The sequence below is a fragment of the Gymnogyps californianus genome, chromosome 1, assembly GCF_018139145.2.
Source record: "Gymnogyps californianus isolate 813 chromosome 1, ASM1813914v2, whole genome shotgun sequence".
NCBI classification, from domain to species: domain Eukaryota; kingdom Metazoa; phylum Chordata; class Aves; order Accipitriformes; family Cathartidae; genus Gymnogyps; species Gymnogyps californianus.
The window spans coordinates 176,422,849-176,442,397 of record NC_059471.1 but is presented as its reverse complement, the minus strand read 5'-3'; the positions used below and the strand labels follow the sequence as shown (position 1 = coordinate 176,442,397).

The window sequence follows — 19,549 nt, the reverse complement described above, 5'->3', positions numbered from 1 at the left end:
AAAGTTTATGTTGCCAAACCTGCTTTTTCTATGGTTGCCATTTTTAAATTAGCAGAACAACCAGACAGGCAGATGTACCTGGAATTCTTATTTTTCTCTCTAACTGCTTCTTTCCTAGATGTGAAAAGCATGGAAAATCCTGGGCTACAATACTTAATTGCAAGGTAAGGCTTCAGACAGACCTCACAGCCAACTAAAAGCCTACATATTGAAAGCTTCATTAAAAAATATAAAAGCGCATTTAAGAGTGGTAGAGTGAGATCTTGGAGATCACCTCTCTAAATCCAACTAGCTTTAAAATAATAAGAAACACCACAAAACTACAAGCAATTGCGCATTTTCAAGAACATCTCTAGGAGTGGCAGCATTCCAGTTTACACACAAAAAGTGCACTAAACTGATCAAAAATGTTTCAGAACTTTTAAAACATTTTGTTAAATATTAAATTTTTCTTCCTTGTTGAGACAAAAACATTTTTAGCAACTTTACAATGGGTATCGTATTTCCTCTTACAAAAGAAAAAAATCATGTCGACTTGCTGTGAAATTCAGATGCATGTGGATCTCTAGCTGATGATCAGGTTTCTTTTGAATCCCTTGGTTTTGTTGCAGCTGGGGCAATCACTATGTTATTCTATTACCACACCCCTGAGTAATGAAGGGAATAGAAGATTATAATCACACCCCTAAATAATGAAAGGAACAAAAGATTATAGTAGCCCAATGTCCAGCCACTTACAAAAGCCTTTCAGAGTATCCAGACTCTGAACAAGAGCTATTTTGCATGACACATACTGTCACAGGTGCAGACCAAAAGCACTCTGTAGCTTTGCTTAAGAAGTAAGTTACTATCATTCCTGGTTTCCACACTTTCCCATTTCAGCTTGAAATTCATATTATGCTAAAAGATTTTAAGCCAGGTATGAAACTCTGCTCTTTTAATAACATTAAAATTTTTCCATGCTATTCTGTATAGCTGTCACATCATGACAACAGAAGAAAAATCTGCATCTCTTTATAGTTTCTTGTTGCATCTATTCCTTCACATTAATCATCATTATCAGTGTTTAGTGTCAGAGCAAACAAATTCATGGGGTTTTTTTCCAGTTAAAACACTAGGCAGAAACATAACTTTTCTTTTTCAGCAGAAGGAAAAGTAGGTGAAGTGATTTCTGATTCTCTAGTGAATCTGAGCTGATTATCACCATTTTATAGTTACTACTCAGTTTTAACATCAGAATTTTGTTTCTAGTGACCTACGTGTTACATCTTAGTATAACTTTGTTCGTTCACTACTGGAGTTCAGAGCAGCATTAATTTTATATTTTTTTTTTAATTTTAAAAATTTCTTTTCAAACATATACAATATATCTGCTTAACAAGCATCTGTTCTGGCATTTAGACAAGCTTGAATTAGCTATTCATTTTGACAGCAGCCCCTTTATGAGGTGGCTAAAAGTCAGAATCATCTTCATGTCAAGTTAAGACATATTTCAAGCATTTAACTCCTTATAGGAGTTACCTTGATTGCTGTCAAGTTACCCTTGACAGCTGTTGTACATAGTTGTGCTGCAGATGGCAGTATTTTACACAGCTCAGCTCTCTACCTTAACCTGGACTTAAGTAGTGGAATATACAGAATATACTGTAAGGCTGCTGCAAGAATCTTCAGCTTAAGCATTTGCAGAACATACCGTATGTAGAAAGAAAGTATGCAAGATATATTAATTTGAAGAACAAAATCTTGGTCCCTTCTCAGCTGACTAGCTAAAGACATGTACCGTAATGCCAATTAAACATAAAATTTTTAAGTTACTGCGGGCAAGATAACATGCTTAAAAACAGAGACCCACAATAAACTGTTCATGTGTATGGGATTTAAGCACACTCAGACTTTTTACTTCAGTTGACCAAAATAAGTTTTCTGTAATAGTCTCAAATTCCTGACTGGAAAGTGCTGTTCTGATGTAGGAGGATACATCTGGATCTTCTGGGATTCCAATTTGCCTGGCATCAGGGCACGGACTTTCCAGAAAATACTGGCCTGCACAGCAAACACCGGAGTTTCACACTAATCTCTCCAATTCCCTTCTTTAAGATGGCTCTAGTCCGTCAGCAACAAGCTTTCCATGCAGAACCTCCCAGCAGCAGTCACTTCTGTCTGAAAAGTGACTTTGCCCACTTTGTGACACACATGGGATAAGCTTCACAAAAATGAACCACTGCTCGCTCCTGGAAAACGTAAGTGGCATGCATTCAGGTATATATTGCCTTGACCTGTAATTCCCTTTCTTCCTAAAATTTTAACTGGAGTTCTTTGAGAAAAAAACTATGTTATATCCCACTGCTACAACTCTTACAGATTCTGCTGCACAGATTGAATTAAGAGCACAACTATGAAAATCCCATGCTGCCATCATGGTGGGTTCATGCTTATTTCACAATGGGTAGAAAAACAGCTCAATCACTAGCAAGTCAACAGTTTTAGGAACCACCTCAACAGCAACTTCAATGCACCCCCAGCTAAAAACTCTCCTAGCTGCCAGCCTCATTACGCATCTCAAGCAAAGTACACAAACACTAGCTCAAACAGGTTCTCCCAGGACACCAAGCATGAGAGCTTCTCATCGTAATGCTCACAAATCAGCATTAATAAAAGACCAGCATTTCCACTTCCTATGAGAAAGGACAGCCTGCTTCTCTTAAGATCAAAATTACTGTCATCGCTACTCAGCAAAACATTTGCTGGGTACTACAAGAGGTATGAGACATCAGAAATGGTGATGAAGGAGGAGCAGAAGCCAAGGCACGATAACATGGCATCTTCATTAAGTCTGTGAACGTAACGAAGTCCAAGGCTGCGATGGAGAGCAGACTGATATCACTGCATTCCACCAGAGTATCAGCAATAGGGCTCCTACAGGTGTTGGTCCTAGCTGTCCCGGTTTAGGCCCAGCCAGGAACAAAACACCACGCAGCCGCTCGCTCACTCCTCCCCTCCGGCGGGATCGGGAGGGGAAAATACAACAAAAGGCTCCTGAGTTGAGACAAGGACAGGGAGGGATCACTCACCAATTATGGCCACAGGCAAAACAGACTCGACTTGGGGAAAAATAAAATCAATTTAATTTATTACCAATCAAATCAGAGTAGGATAATGAGAAATAAAAACTAAATCTTAAAACACCTTCCGCCCACCCCTCCCTTCTTCCCAGGCTTAACTTTACTCCCGATTTTCCCTACCTCCTCCCCACCCAGCGGCACAGGGGGACAGGGAATGGGAGTTGCAGTCGCTGTTTCTGCCGCTCCTTCCTCCTCCTCCCTCCTCGGGGCAGGGGGAGGACTCCTCACACTCTTCCCCTGCTCCAGCATGGGGTCCCTCTCACAGGGGCCAGCCCTCTACGAGCTTCTCCAATGTGAGTCCTTTCCATGCACTGCAGTCCTCCACAAACTGCTCCAGTGTGGGTTCTCCCACAGTCACGGCCTTTTCTGGGCCCAGCCACCTGCTCTGGCCTGGGGTCCTCCACGGGCTGCAGGGGAATCTCTGCTCCACCGTTAACCTCCACAGGCTGCAGGGGGTGCATCGGGTTTGTGTGGTAAGGTTTTGGTAGTGGGGGGCTACAAGGGTGGCTTCTGTGAGAAGCTGCTAGAAGCTTCCCCTGTGTCCGACAGAGCCAAGGCCAGCCGGCTCCAAGATGGACCTGCTGCTGGCCAAGGCTGAGCCCATGAGCAACGGTGGTAGCGCCTCTGGGATAACACATTTAAGAAGGGAAAAAAGTTGCTGCACAGCAGCAATTGCAGCTGGAGAGAGGAGTGAGAATATGTGAGAGCAACAACTCTGCAGACACCAAGGTCAGTGAAGAAGGAGGGGGAGGAGGTGCTCCAGGCACCGGAGCAGAGATTCCCCTGCAGCCCGTGGTGAAGACCATGGTGAGGCAGGCTGTCCCCCTGCAGCCCGTGGAGGTGAACAGTGGAGCATAGATTCCCCTGCAGCCCGTGGAAGACCCCAGGCCAGAGCAGGTGGATGCCCAAAGTACACTGTGACCCTGTGGGAAGCCCGTGCTGGAGCAGGCTCCTGGCAGGACCTGTGGAGAGAGGAGCCCACGCTGGAGCAGGTTTGCTGGCAGGGCTTGTGACCCCGTGGGGGACCCACGCTGGAGCAGTCTGTTCCTGAAGGACTGCACCCCATGGAAGGGACCCACGCTGGAGCAGTTCGTGAAGAACTGCAGCCCGTGGGAAGGACTCACGTTGGAGAAGTTCATGGAGGACTGTCTCCCGTGGGAGGGACCCCACGCTGGAGCAGGGGAAGAGTGTGAGGAGTCCTCCCCCTGAGGAGGAAGGAGCGGCAGAAACAACTTGTGATGAACTGACCCAAACCCCCATTCCCCGTCCCTCTGTGCCGTTTGGTGGGAGGAGGTAGAGAAAGTGGGGAGTAAAGTTAAGCCCAGGAAGAAGGGAGGGGTGGGGGGAGGGTGTTTTTAAGATTTGGTTTTATTTCTCATTATCCTACTCTGATTTGACTAGTAATAAATTAAATTAATTTTTTCCCCAAGTCGAGTCTGTTTTGCCTGTGACAGTAATTGGTGAGTGATCTCCCTGTCCTTATCTCGACCGACGAGCCTTTCATTATATTTTCTCTCCTCTGTCCAGTTGAGGAGGGGAGTGATAGAGAGGCTTTGGTGGGCACCTGGCATCCAGCCAGGGTCAACCCACCACACGGGGACAGCCTGCCGTCTCACCACGGGCTGCAGGGGAATCTCTGCTCCGGCGCACCTCCTCCCTCACCTTCTTCACTGACCTCGATGTCTGCATGGTTGTTTCTCTCACATCCCACTCCTCTCTTCACTGTAGCTCCTCTTCTTCCTCTCCACCTCAGCAGTCTTTTCCCCTTCTTAAATACGCTATCCCAGAGGCGCTACCACTGTCACTGATGGGCTCAGCCTTGGCCAGAGGTGGGTCTGACTTGGAGCTGGGGAAGCTTCTAGCAGCTTCTCACAGGAGCCACCCCTGTAGCCCCTCCCCTGCTACACAAACCCAACACACTAGCAAATAAATTTATGCTGATAAAAGCCTCCCTGGACACAGTACTGGGAGAAGTGGAGTGTTACTATTTTTGCTTGTACAGCTTATGCTTGTAGTAATTTGTCTGGGGAGGGAGGATACACTTGCTGACATAAGCACCTCCACTGCAGCTTCTCCCACACTGTTACAATAGCATGATCTTTGCAAGTTAAGCAGCAAAGATTGCCGTGCACAGAATTCAAGCAGAGACATTTAAAATTTCACATCAGCAAAATATGCATGTATGTTGGCACGCTCAAATCAGTGAACACCTGTATTTTTTCCCAGAGAAAGTAAAGAAAAGTAGAAAAACAGAGAAGAACGCTACTAGGTTTCCGATTTGCTAAGACAGGTAGGATAGCAGCCAAGAAGAAAAACAAATATGCTACTATATGTTTAAGTGAAAGAAGAAAAACAGAGGTGCATGGGGCTAAAGATAAAACTATTATGGACATGGAAGAAGATGGTAAGGCAAGGTAGTGCATGTGATGTTAAACACAGTTATCCAAGCAGAAACCTGAGAATAAAGCTGGGATGGAGAAAAGGCATTTAGAAGTGTCAGACAAGTATAACTGAAACGGTTAATGACACAGAGCAATTGTCTAAAAGATGGGTACAACAGGACAAACATGGAAATAAAAAAAAAATCTATTTTTTTTAAAAAACAGAATAAATTTCAAGCAAACATGATCCTGTAATAGGATGGAGAATAAGCCCGCCAGAGCTAAAGTAGGCTTTCATGCAGTATGGATGGCAACAGCAACATTGTGTCACAAGAAGAGGGCAGATGCTGAGTGAAGTTAGAAAATTGTATCTATTACACCCTTAAGTGGTAATAGAAAAGTCCCATCATCTCTTCTCTCCTCCTCCAAGACTCAACTCTTGGGACCCTTGACACCAGAGAAGGGGGTGAGGATTCAGTGAGCGCTTTCAGACTGCAAGTTAAAACCCTGATAACATACACATACCTTCCTTCACTCAGGTCTTTTTCCAAGTTTTCACCAACATGAAACTTCTTAAACAATTACTTGTCACTACTCTAGAATTTCCACTGTCTGGGCTGCCCTGCCGCAGAACACGCGGTGCAGGCTGCAGAAGGTCAGCTATAGCAAGTTACAAGTCATGAAAACACCAACTACTCCCCGACAAAAAAAAAAAAAAAACCACAACAAAACAACGAACCAAAAAAACAACTCCCTTCCTTCCCTCCATCAAAGAATTCACAGATAAAGGCTCAAATTCAAACATCATCTCTATCAAGACACTAAACTATAATCATAAAATCATTCTACGAGTCAAGAGCTTGCTTCTACAACACTTCCCCCAACACCTTAGAGCCATATGAATCACAACAGATGCTACTCATCTTGCAAGAAAGACAACCCAAGCTTCTTAAGCCTGCATTTTTAAAATAGAAATATCCGCTAAGCAAGCAGTTCACATTTTAATCACCTATGAGAAACTAACATTAAAAAAAAAAACCCTGATGAAATGAAATTGATTGTTAGCACTGGAAATGTAAGCACTTTTTTAAACCCACAAAAATGTCTACAAAAATGCCTACAATGAATAATAGTCCCAACTTATCTGCAGTATCTCAGACATGTTTTAGCTATCACTTCTGGACACTATACATTGAGAGTAACGGCAAGTCTCTGTCACTCTAGTTTCCCTTTCCTCTACCGTGCCTGCCAGCACAAATGCTTTTGTACATATTATCTTCACAAAAGGTCAACTGCCAGACAATATTCCATATTCAGAATTTTAAAAAAAAACCTCATTGTCTTTAGTCTATACTTCTCACGAACAATACACAATCAAGTTGGCCTTTACACTATTTACTTAAGATGCAACAAGCCTTAGCTTCCTGAAGTTTAAAATTAAAAAAAAAAACCAAAAGAGCCAGAGGTTTGAGAGGCCTGAGCCCCTCATTGCTACTCAGCAATACTGAGTGACCATGATGTTACAGAATAGTTACTGGTCTCTTTTTCCGAAAGGAGACTAAGCCATGGAGTAGTGTAATTTTTCTGCTGGATCTTCAATAACCTGATGCATAACATGTTGTTGCAAGTTCTGCTGAAGAAGAACAAATGTATTAGACAGAAAGATACTATTTTTAACTGTTCACAGCATGAGAATTGTCATGCTAGTAAGAATTTCAGAGGCATAATGAATTCTTGTACCTGTAATAAGAGGAAGGAGGACTCCAATTTATGATACAGAATAATTAAGGAACAGAGTTCAGAAATAAATCCATGTAAGGGAACAAAGAACTACAATGCAGGAAGATAAGTAGAGCAACATCTGCAATATTTTTTTTTGAGCCTCCTATTGGCAAATACTTAATCTATATAGGATGTAAAGATAAGTAATTTCTCCTCTTTTTGAATGAAAGACTACAGGTCATACTCGCAAGCATTCACAGAATAGAGCAACTGAAACAGTACAGATGAATGTTGACTTTTGCCGTATTCTATTCATGCCCTGATTCCATCTATGCTGCTTATATAACAATTAATAAAACGGGGGTTATTTCAGTATATTTACATTACAACACAAGTCCTGTTCATAAGTGGCTTGTATTTACAAAAACAATACATCAGCCACAAAATGGCTTAAGATAAGCAAAAAACAACTGGTTTTCTTCATTTTATAACCAGGGATCAAATATCATTTGATAATTCATAAAATATAGTCAAAAATTATGCATAAAAATTCTGTTCTGGTCACTTTTTATTAACAAAAAATAATTATTTATACTCAATAAATGCTACAACATACATTCACTGATTTATTATGCTTGAAAATAATGACCGCCTACCAGGTCTTTAATCTTCTTTTTGATATAAATCAAGCTCTGTTTGGGAAGAAAGTAGGAAAGAAAAAAGATATACAAGGACAACTTTTTAAAGTTCACTGAAGACAAATATAGTTTATATGCCAAAAACAGGGGAAAAAAGTACTAAAGCTTGTTTTAGTTCAACAAGAACATGCCTCTGAAAACCAAAGTAGCACGATTTGTAACCTGTGATCTGACAGTGACCAGAACAGAGGTCTTCTACAAATTTAAAACACAAAACAAAGCAAAACCACCAAAAACCAAACCCTCTCACACCACAGGCCTCATTTCCTTACACCAGTTCTTAGTTTACATTAAAAAAAAAAGCATGTTTTCCTGTTCCAAGCTGAGAACCAAATAGAGCTGATGACACCGAAATTAACTGATTATTAAGCTTAAAAGAAAATATTCTTGTTACGCATAGAGAGGAATATTGAGCACTGTTCTTTAAAGCTCTGACAGTAAGCATGTATAGTTAATATTTAATTCAAGTAGGTGACGTGGTACAGACCCATCTGTACACTCTCTCAGGTTTATTTTTCACCAGTTTTTCCCCTCATTTTATAGGGCAGCTTGTTGCTCTCCATTCTGTTTTCTACCTTGATTAGCATGTATAAGCTTTCTACTCAGTGCTCTGCCTCTGCAAGCTTTCTTTTTTAATGAAAGGAGAACTTTTTTCATCAAGGGAGAACATTCATTCTTGTTTATGATTTCAAAAATTCATCTTAAAACCTCTCCTTACACTCAGTAATTTTGTGCATTATTCAACTAGATTGAATTGGCTTTACTGTAAAGGAGGTTTCTTTTTGCTTGTAAATATCACAGGCCTTAAGCTCCTGTCTTCCCCTGATGATTTTCCATCACTGGTATTTTAATGTAGTTTTTCGCATTAAGATTTATCCAGTCTCTTTTCGAGGCAGCAGAGGTAAGTGACAGTTAAGTATAACTACAATCCTATTTGCAAGCTAGAATCAAGGTACTGTTTTTAAAAACAGCAAGCAGTAAATCTTCATAGGTAGGTTAGCGTGGGGTCCTTAATTCTGCGTACAAAACAAAATACAAGTGTTAGCTTATTGGCTTCTCTCTACAATCACAAAGACTACATTTTAATTACTGATGAGATTTTCATTTGAACACAAAAGAACATTACAAAACAGTACAGGAAATATGTGCTATTACATGAATCTTTCAGCCTCCAACAGGTCATAATGGACAGCTTAGCAAAATCTTTAGCGTAGATTTCGAAGCTAGAATTACTGGCTTAGAATTGCAACTTCTCATGTATGGTGCAGACTCAGAGATTTTTTTTTTAAGACGACACTAATCAAAGCAAAGAGGCACCTTCAGAGTCTACAATTTGCATCATACAGATTAATCAAAGTTGCTTTGCTTATCCATACAAAAAGCCTCTTTTTCTAAAGGAGACTGCAAATAACGTGAAGGACTTCAGGTCACAGCTACCCCTACTGTTGTGTTAGCCTGAAGACCTAGCTGAGAGCCCTACACTGAGGATTGCCAGCTAGCAGTTTACAGGTTATCTGCTTCTAGTGTATTATCAGTACACTTCTTTTATACACACAAATATATACATGCACGCACACAAATTATGTTCTACAGGTTAAGCAAGTCCTCACAGTAAAGTAGATACTACACAGGCACTATCAGTATCACATACAGACAGCACATACCACTGTCTATCTAACACAGGCAAGCATATTGCTTCAAAAAAACCCAAAAAACCCAGTCCCCTCCCCCAGCTAGTAGTCCTCCGCAGTGTCTGAGCTATCTGGAGGGAATACAAGGTTATGATCATGGCCTCCTCTAAAACTATAATCTTCTGAAAACAGCTAAAGCCATGGTTAGTCAGATGGTACCTAGAGTTACAAGAAATGAGACAGAAAATTCCCTGCAGCAATTTAACTGTGATCTGTGTAGGAGACCGAGGCAGGATAAAGATGGTAAGTAACCAAGGAAATAGGAACAGGCAGTGTAGCTGGAGTTGCAGGAGAAAGTAGACAGGTCATGTATCACAGGAAAAAAACAGTAATCCCAGATGTCTTTTCCTCAATAAAACTAACAAGCAGAAGGCCCTCACCATCCTACTTACACAGAACAGGTGGAAGAGAAGCAAAAACGCCACCTCAACATTGGCAGAGAAGATGCCATTAGGTTAGGAAAGTGATGCAAGTCTTCACTCACAAAAGATACTCCTCCATTAGTGATGTGCACATTACATCCACCTTAAGTATGTTACTCATCAGCTACAAGAAGCATGGCCAGATGTTCAGTCACACTAAATTAACCCTATCAGCTGCTTCATGTAAGCATTTAACAGCCTTCCTCAATCCTCCTTCTGCCCCTCTCCTCCGCATTACCGTAACTTTCATGACATTGCCTGAATTGGAAAAGACTACAATCAGGGGGGGAAAAAAACAAAGGTAATACCATAGAGAAGCACAGAGCATTGTAAGCTCTCCCCATAAGAAATGGAAATAGCAGAAGAGCACATATCTTATTCAGAGAGTTACTCATGGTCTGGCGTCTGGAGAGCTGGAAATCACACAAGTCTGAACACTATTATTGATCCTGAAATTTATTCTTGTAGACCTTGCATCTTGGCTCCCCAATAGAAGACCTAAATGACTTCTCCTCCTGATGCACAGGCCTCTCTCTTCCCCTCCCAAAGGGAGAAGAGAGCATTAAGAAGAATGAGCATTAAGGGAAGAGAGTATTTCTGCATTAACTTCTGCTGCAGCATAACCAGTTCCTCAACTGTACAGCTCATACTAGCAAAATTTAATGTATTATCTAAAACTAGATAGAACCCAGTATACTATACTCGGAATAAATGTATGTTGGCTGTATAGTGCATGTAACAAGCCCACAGAGACTAGTCAAAGCCAAAGGGTTACAGTGCAAAGACTGTTAACAAAGTTTAGCTGATGTGCTGTACCTCCACGTGCCAATGTCGGCTGCAAAGAGCTATTACAAACAATGAATTCAAACCAAGCTGATGCCTGTTTCTGACTCAAGTCTACAGAACTTTTCCTCTGCAGTTTTTCCTCCCAATCACACTAGCTATTATTTGAGGTCTTCAACAAATCATTTTAATAATAACAAATTATTTTTAACTCTGCTTCAGCTTCTATGCAAACTTTGTTTCCTCCAGACTTGGATTAATCTTTAAATGTATTAGTAACTACTCAAAGATTGTTTGCTAAAAGGAACAATAGCTGTACCACTTTTCTTCAATTCTTGTCATTTTCATCATGTTAATATTTCAACTCAGGACCACCCCTATATTTCTAGGACTAGTATATTAGAAGAAGTTAAAGTTTTCCTTAGTTACCATCCTATATGCATCATCTTAATGTCTGTGGATACTATATTCATACACAGACTATGTATTAATAAGATCAGTGTGTTTTAAGTGTTTAAAGTACATATTCTTTTTTTAAAGTTACTCAGTCTTCTAGATTGTGAAAAAAAAAAAAAATTCAGTAATCTTGAGTGTCCAATAGTCCCTCAAAAAGAGCAGTGCAGCAGCTTCCAGGACTAGTGGAACAACAGGGTAATACTGGCACTAGTCATATTAGAGCACACAGCAGGTGACTTCCAAAAACATTAAATTATACATCCACCTGTTCAGGGGAAAAGAGGTCCACTTTCTGAAGTGCTTGGTTGACTTCACATGCTCTCTTCACCTGGAAATGACCAAAGCCTGAAACAAAGCTTCCCCGGTCCTCCACACCACCTCCACCCAGCACCACTCCTAGCAATGACATTTAGTTTAGCTCCCAGTTGTAATGCCATGGAGCTAGCGTTCAGTAAAGCACACACACAAAAGCAGCTTCACGTTCAGCAGCCAGCATGCGGGTGGCAATACAGACAAGGAGGCGGCACTACTGCCATCTTCCTCTACAAGAAGCGCAAAGATTATCTGTGCCTGTCTACAAGTTGAGAGATACACCAATGGTAAACTGCCTAAGAAAGGGCAAATAAATGAATCCATCAAGCAAATGAGCTGCCTCGTTTTCATGCCACACCTGTGAGGGTGGGGATGAGGAGGAAGAAAAAGTTAAACGGTTCACACTCAGAGTCAGGCCCAAGTAACATACACTGCATTATATACATTAAGTCATAATACCTTTGTTTCAATCAAAACATTTTCCATGCATTATGCAGTCGATTGCACTACTCTAAATGGATATCTAAACTGGCTCAGTTCAGAGACACAAATAAACTTGTTCTTGTGATCGCTTTCCACTGGAAAAAATACTGAAAGAAACATCACGAGAGCTCTCAATTATGCAAAAGAAACTACTTACATCGAAAGCCTTATAATGGAGCTCTTATCGGACAAAGGTAAAGTCATGCAAGGAAGTAGACTAGTGATCTTCTAGAGCCACGTTAAATATTTGTTTTCAGACTGTAGTCCTTCTCTTAGACTAGTTCTCCAGTGACGAACAATGGTAAACCCACTCTCCTGGTACAGTATGGCGCTGCAGGATTCGACTCCCACAGTTGCAAAACAACGAACTGCAGTTTATGCAGACTCACTGGTTTAATGCCTAAACAATATCCTAGCTATCCCTTCAGTGTTTAAGAACAGTATTTGCTTTATGCAGCGTAAAGGTTCACGAGTTGCACTAAAACCTCCACAGCAAACAAACTGCCGCCGCCTTCTCCTCTCAGCAGCACCGCCGTCCCACCACACAAGGAACAAGAATCCTACCCTGCTCCTTTCCACCACACATCCCCACGCAAGGAGGAGCACGCCGCAGCAGGGCCCTCAGGCAGCCACCTCTGAGACGCGTCTGGAAGGAACAGCTTGCACAGGGGGTGACAAACTTGTGCAGATTTATTCCAAAACCTTTGCGTGACTGAGAGCAGTATTCTTCCCTAACTCCAGACATCCACTCTACAGTATTGGTATCACCTGCAGAAAGAGACCATGGAGGACGTCTCATGCTATGGCCTGCTTCAAAGAAAACACAGTGGCTCTTAAGCGGGTATTTACATCAGAATTTAACGTGCAAGACTAAAGAAAAAAATATACTATTTAGTACTGAAAAGGGCTTATACCCAACACCACATACCCTCATACTGAGTGATCTTTTCCACTATACTGTGACTAGACAAGGGAAGCTAAGCTCTCAAGTAAACATGTTTCTTAATTCAGTGCCACTTGAGGAATATCTAATCACAAATTTACAGCATCATCATACCTTTTTTTAAGCTTGCAAAGACTGCAAGACCATAAAATCTGAATATATTAACTAAAAAATAAGATCAATCAATGCAATATTTAAGCAAACGTTGTCCATGTTTTACCTCGAAAAGTACTCGCTTTGCCTGTGAAAGCATCCTTTTTACTACCTTTCTTAACAGTAATTAGAAAAAAAAAAATCCACGTAAAATTTCAAGCAAAGAAACTTGCTGTGTACCTGGCAATAGGTGTTTCATGAATCTTAAAATGTCACACTTCTCCTTTAGAACGCAGCCAGGAATCTTATAATTCATGAACTAGACACCAACTGAACTTATAACTTACCACACAAATCTCGTATCAACAATATAACACTCTAAAAACCATCATCTGGTTATAAGTGATAGGCTGTTTGTCTTAACTCTCCAAATCATCTATAAGAAATAAAACATCTAAAGAACCTCTTTTTGACGAAAAATATGCCAACCACTAAGACAAGGCCCTCTGTAGGTACTTAAAAAAAGACCTACTATACATGAGACAAACCCAGGTTTGGAATGATGCTTCTGCCATTTGAATAGTCAAACAAATCATTTACAGGTGTTATTCGTTAGTTTGGAGGGGAACGGAGAGGTGAAAAGTATCCTTTAATTTATTAAAGCTATTCCTAAGATAAATAAAGCATTCCTAAGATAAGTAAAGCCCAAGCCACAGTCAAATACCCAACTCAGTTTACTGGACCACCTGCTTACCATGAGCTTTAAACACATGAATATTAAAACCAACCTATTTTCTCCCAATGCATAATTCCCTAAGTAGCTAACTGTCAATCAAAAGAAGTCACCTACAATATGCATGCTTCCCTAAGTTGTGCAAGAACACTAAATTCAATAAAAATATTTTTTCACATGTTTAAATGATCAGTCATATAGCTGCACTCCCAAGTCCAAGCCTTTCAAAAAGCAACCTGCTGGTCTTTAAAATAACCTTCAAAATACTATGGCTTCGGTTTGAAGGCAAGCAAAAGATAACTCCGGAAGAAACAAGCTGTTTTCCCTTATCTCAACTGAATAGTCATATTAACAGCTTCTGCAGTACAACAACACAAACTCTGGGTGACAGGATTATTGCACTGGAAAACGTATGAACATACAGATAGCATATAAACTAGCCCAAGCTTAGATGCAACAAGAACGCTTTGAAATGGATGAATGAAAAAAAAGGGGAAGATCAGATACACACACTCCTGTATTGTGCCAAAGTCACTGTAACCTTAAGAACTTCCAAAGAGACAGATGTAGCATTTTTAGCGGATGAAGGATCAGTCCCGCACCCTGTGCTGAAGGAACAAGCTGAGATAAAACCTCACATCCACAATTAAGAGTGTGAAGAAAGTGAGGTTTATTTATTCCTCTCCTAACATCAGAAGTCCAAGCTACTTCCTCAAAACTAAAAATCTCACTTCCCAAATGCCTCTTACCATCTGTCAAACACTTTTTGCTGCTCTCAAGAGGCTTCTTATGCTACTATATACATTACATCTGCAACAGATTTTCTTGTTGTAGATTGCAGATGGATTAAAACATTGTTTTATAACAAACATAGCAAAATACTGCACCGGATTTCATCTGTGTACAATCCAGAACCAGTTACTCTGAATAAAACACTTCTGACTAATGTATCTGCTGCTAATCAGTGCCCTATTAGGAGTACTGTTTCCTAAACATCACTTGCTCATTTTATGGGGTTCAACACTGCATGTACGCCTTCCTTTTAAAAGTCAATGTCAGTCTTCAAAACGTCAAGCTCCACCAAGTCTCTCTACTATGGTATGAAGTTACAAAAATGAATTGAGACAAATTACTAGAAAAGCATCCAACTTGCTGTTCCCACAAGCTGGTCAAGTGTTTGTTTTAAGATACAGCTACACAGAGCTGCTTCTACTGTGTCTAAACTGATGGAGCTTCTTAGGTGGAGAAACCATCTCCTTGAACAGAAGTCAATTCATAAAAACATTCCCAAAATGATGCAGATTCTTCAAGTCCAGGGTCAAAGTAAGTCCACAAAGCAGCAACAGTGTATCTCCTCTACTAAGTCCCAATATCATGAAAGTCAATGTTAATTTTTCAAAGTAAATAACTTATTTTTTCTACTTTCTGGTTACAATTAGACCTTCCAACATCTAGAAAACTTGTGAAAGTCACACTAATCTCAATATTTGCTCATACGTTTTCAGTGGAAGCAAGAGGGTTACAAAGCCCTTTACATTGCTCCAGCTGTAAACTCTGAGTATGACTCCCCACTCTATATTAGTGGAAGAGTTGTAAGCAGCAGAGGGAAGGAAGGAAGGAAACTATTGACAGGCTGAAGTTAAACAGAGAAGTTATCAACTTTACCCAAAACACAAGACAACAGCAAAAGAAATCACTCAAACAAAATTCAGAAACAGTCCTCTAAAATGAATCAAAGCCTTTGGGAAAAACTTTTTTGTTGTTGTGGGTTTTTTGTTTGTTTGTTTAAAAAAAAAAACACAAACCACCAAGACTGTGCCCATCACTCCTTTTATCTTAAAACACATGTATTTCTGAACTATATTACCATCAACTACCTGTTATAATAAAAGTTAATTGAAAAGGCTGTCTAACAAAATAGAAAAGCTTTATTAATTCAACATCATTACGACCACATCAGAACGGGAGGGGAAAAAAAAACAGTTCACTCAGTAAAGAATTGTTTGACATTTAGAAGTAGTATTTTTTACTTCCTCACCAATTCACCGCAACAGCCTAGGTGAAGAAGTATGCCGTTTCATTTCCTGTAAAAACAGGGACTGTATAAATACCTGCCTCAAAAAGCTTTCAGCTACTGCTCCCCTCCTCCCCAACAGTACATCTGCTGTAGAAGCAAGATCTTCATTAACAGCATACTGTATTATGAACCACAGTTTACCTCACCAACATTTCCACATTAGAGTTTGGGGACTAGGATCACCAGCTTCTGTGTTTGTACTGCTTCTATCATATCACACGTACTGAAGAAAAACCCACACTTTTAGGTAGCAAGACTATCCTGTTTCCCAGAAAACAGCTGTCACTATTTCTTCACTGCAGGTCTTTTTCTGTCTTCCTTGACAATTCTCTGGTTTGTTGAACACTAGAAGTTGTTCTTCTGTGTTTAATCATAAATTTGAATAACCCAGAGCTCAATGTAGGTTCATTAAAAAACCCAACCAACCAAAAAAAAAAAAAACAAACCCACAAACCACGCAGCTTGGCCCACTGGTAAGTTTTAACCATATGATGGCATGTAATTTCTGCACCGTATTTATTTTCTGTTCCGAAAGAGAAGCCCAAGAGAATAACAGATAAATTATTTGACAGATAGCCTAAAGTGACAGAGATTTCACAGCATGGGGAGGGAGAAGGTAGAAAAACCCCTTAGACATCTCCCCTGTAGGCTTCAGGAAACAGAAGTTGTGGGAAATGCAGGGGGGGGCAGGTGGTAAAACAGTAGCCAGTGAAGAGATGAAAGCCTAATAACTGACTTGACACAGTTTACTAAAACTTGGCTGAGTGCCCTATGCAAAGATTTACTGGAGGGAGAGGGGGCTGGAACACAACTTCACAGAATACAAAACATGCATAGTTTCTTGTACTAGGTAATTGCACAAACATTTCTTTGAAAGCGTAAGGGCAGACAAAAGAAAAAGGATAAGTACTGCATCACCTAAGACCCTTCTTGACCACCTCAACAGAATTAAAAAAAAAAAAAAGAGGCAATCTAAAAAGAGAGCAATCTTCAATAAATTTTTTTCCCCAAAAATTACTTTCTATTAATTTTATTATTTCCCTTTGGAGTATTTTATTTCCCTTTTGAGTAAAACCCTGAGATAATACAGTAAGCACTAATGAAAGAACAGGAGCACATCAGTCTGACTTTCTGTCCCAATTCAATTCCCCGCAAAAAGTGTCCAAGTCCAACATTTTTTCCTGCAACATCAGAAAATTCCTCCTTGTGTTGTGGAAGTTAACAAGCTTTAAGAAGCACTTATAAAACAGAGTTTGAAGTACCCCAGAAGTTCACATTTGTGGGTAGAAAAACATGAGCTGGACGACCCTTTTCTGAAAAGTCAGATTTTAACTAATTTTACAGAACAGCATGTTTAAAAGGAGCTCTTTCCATGATTAAAGTAGGAAAAAAAGATCCATTCATTGCTAGATCTAAGTTAGATCAGTCTCAACAAATTTACTTTACCTACAGCATCTTCATAACTCCACGACGATAGAAAAATTAAGCCAAAGGGCCCACAAGCGACCACTATCACACATTTCTCTTTTTGCAACTAGTTTCAATTTTGAAGCAGACTGCATTAAATTAGTATCTGGAAAGGAGGGCTCTACAGCAGAGTTTTAGAAAGTTGTATATTCACAAAACAAATTACTTCAAAGCTCAGGAGTTCTGATGAAAAACTAGTGCATGGCTGAAACAGCAAACAACCTCAGAAGTTTGCAGGGAACTCTAAAGTGAAACAGAACACAGAGAATTTCACCAGTCCCTTCTACAGCTACTTGATAGCTGACAAGTGAAATCACATTCTTCTTTTTTCCCCTTCATTTAAGACTAGTACAACATCAACTCTAAACTCTCACAAGCTGGAGAACAGACATGACAAAGACAAGCAGGGAGCAACACTCCATACACACCTCTCCCACTGCCCATAACGTTTGCTGTGGACTAACACTTGGTACCAACTACTGTCTTTTCAAAACTTCGAAAATTAGGTTGATACTAAACAAGCATCAGCAGGGCCTCAACCGTGTAACACTTAAAGAATCAAACAGATTTATATTTCCTGTGATTAAGTTGAAATGATTGAAGTAAAGAAAACTTCCAGATTAAAACCAGCAGTTTTAAAAGGTTTCCCGTCCTCAGTCCCAAGAACTCTGTTTTATTTGGACAGTAGTTCACAAGCAGCAATATCTCATGTTAGAAACATCTTCAGTGACACAGGAACCGATGGCTTTCCTCCTTTCAGAAAAGGAATTCTATAGAGCTTTTCTACAACATACGATTTATGAAGACTATTATTTCAAGCAAATGTCTGAAGCTCATCTGAATTATCACCGAGTACGTCAAGCAAAATGCCGTTAGACAACACGCGAATGCACTCTTGGAAGCAAGCCATTTATAAGGCCTGCTAATAAAGATACAGAAGAGCGGCTGGCAGCAATAAGGGACTAGCGACAATAATAGGGATTTGGGTTTCATTCCCCAGGGCATTGCTCAATCAGAAGATTATTTTCCCAGTGCGACGGGAAGGAGGTTACCGACAATCAAAGGAGCTAAATATTTACCGCATTCGGTACTTAACCCGACTGTTTTCAGATCGTGGCTTGTGGATCCTCGCGGGCCCAAGGTGTAAGCAAGGCAATTAAGCACGTCGATCATGAAGTGGCTTAAACGCCCTAAGCCGAGATGCACGGCTTCCCGGCGGCGCGCTATCGGTCTAAAATAAAACCGAGCTTTAACACACCGCTAAGCCTCGACCGCACCACCCAGCCCCACCGCGGCGTGCAGGGAGCTCTGCTTCCCAGCGCCTGGGCGCCGCCAGCGCGGAGCCGTCCCGGAGTTCAGCAACAACCACCCCGGGGTGGGCGCAAGGCCGAGCCGCTACCGGAGACCCCGGGGGGGGGGGGGGGGGGGGGGGGTCCCAGAACCCGCCTCCCGCCCTGCAGCCCGCGGGGAGGCGGCACACCGCCACACTCCGTGACGCCACGCCACCGCCGGCAGCGCAGCACCGCCGGGGACCTGAGTGACACCACCACCACCACCACCCCCACCCCGTCCCCCGCCGCGGCGGCTGCGGCGCTGCCCCACGGGCGAGGGGCTCCGGCCCAAGGCCCGACGGGGCGGCGGATCCCCGCCCTCCCGCCGGCAGGAAGGCGGCTCCTTCTCACCTCTCCCCGCAGCCGGGTCCGGCGGGAGGCACGGTGCGGCGGGGCGGCCCGGCGGGTGCGGGGGAAGGGCGGCGGCCGGGACCCCTCCCCTCCCCGCCGCGGGCTCCGCCTGCCGCGCGCGGCACCGACCGCGCCTTCCCCTCACACGCGCGCGCGCCCCGATCCCCCTGCGCGGCGCCCGGTCGCCGCTTGATCCGCTCATCCGCCGCGGCGGGCGCGAGCGCAGGCGCGCCCCGCCCCGTCAGGCGGTGGCCAGCAGCGGCCCCGCCCCCTCGGCTGCGGGGTGGTGTCTGCGCCCCGCCCACCACCCCCACCACCCCCGCGGGCGGCCGTTGGCGCGGCGTGCGCGCGGAGGCCTGAGGCGGCTTCTGGAGCCTGCGGGGGGGGTCCTGGAAGGACGGGACGAAAACGGCGCTGGGGCTAGGACGCGGTTTACCGCAGGGGTGGGTGGGCTGCCAGTCGCTGAAGGGGGCTGAAGGACGAA

General features: G+C 42.2%; 1 protein-coding gene across 4 annotated transcripts in view; it reads right to left on the bottom strand.

The window, feature by feature from the left end:
• OSBPL8 (oxysterol binding protein like 8) overlaps positions 1 to 19,128 on the bottom strand; it is a 99,714-nt gene extending 80,586 nt beyond the window's left edge. For all 4 annotated transcript variants that reach the window (XM_050915409.1, XM_050915413.1, XM_050915414.1 and 1 more), the window contains exon 1: positions 19,066 to 19,128. The gene's annotated coding sequence lies outside the window, so the exon portion shown is untranslated. The remainder of the gene's footprint in view (positions 1 to 19,065) is intronic.
• Between the last annotated feature and the right edge of the window lie 421 nt (positions 19,129 to 19,549).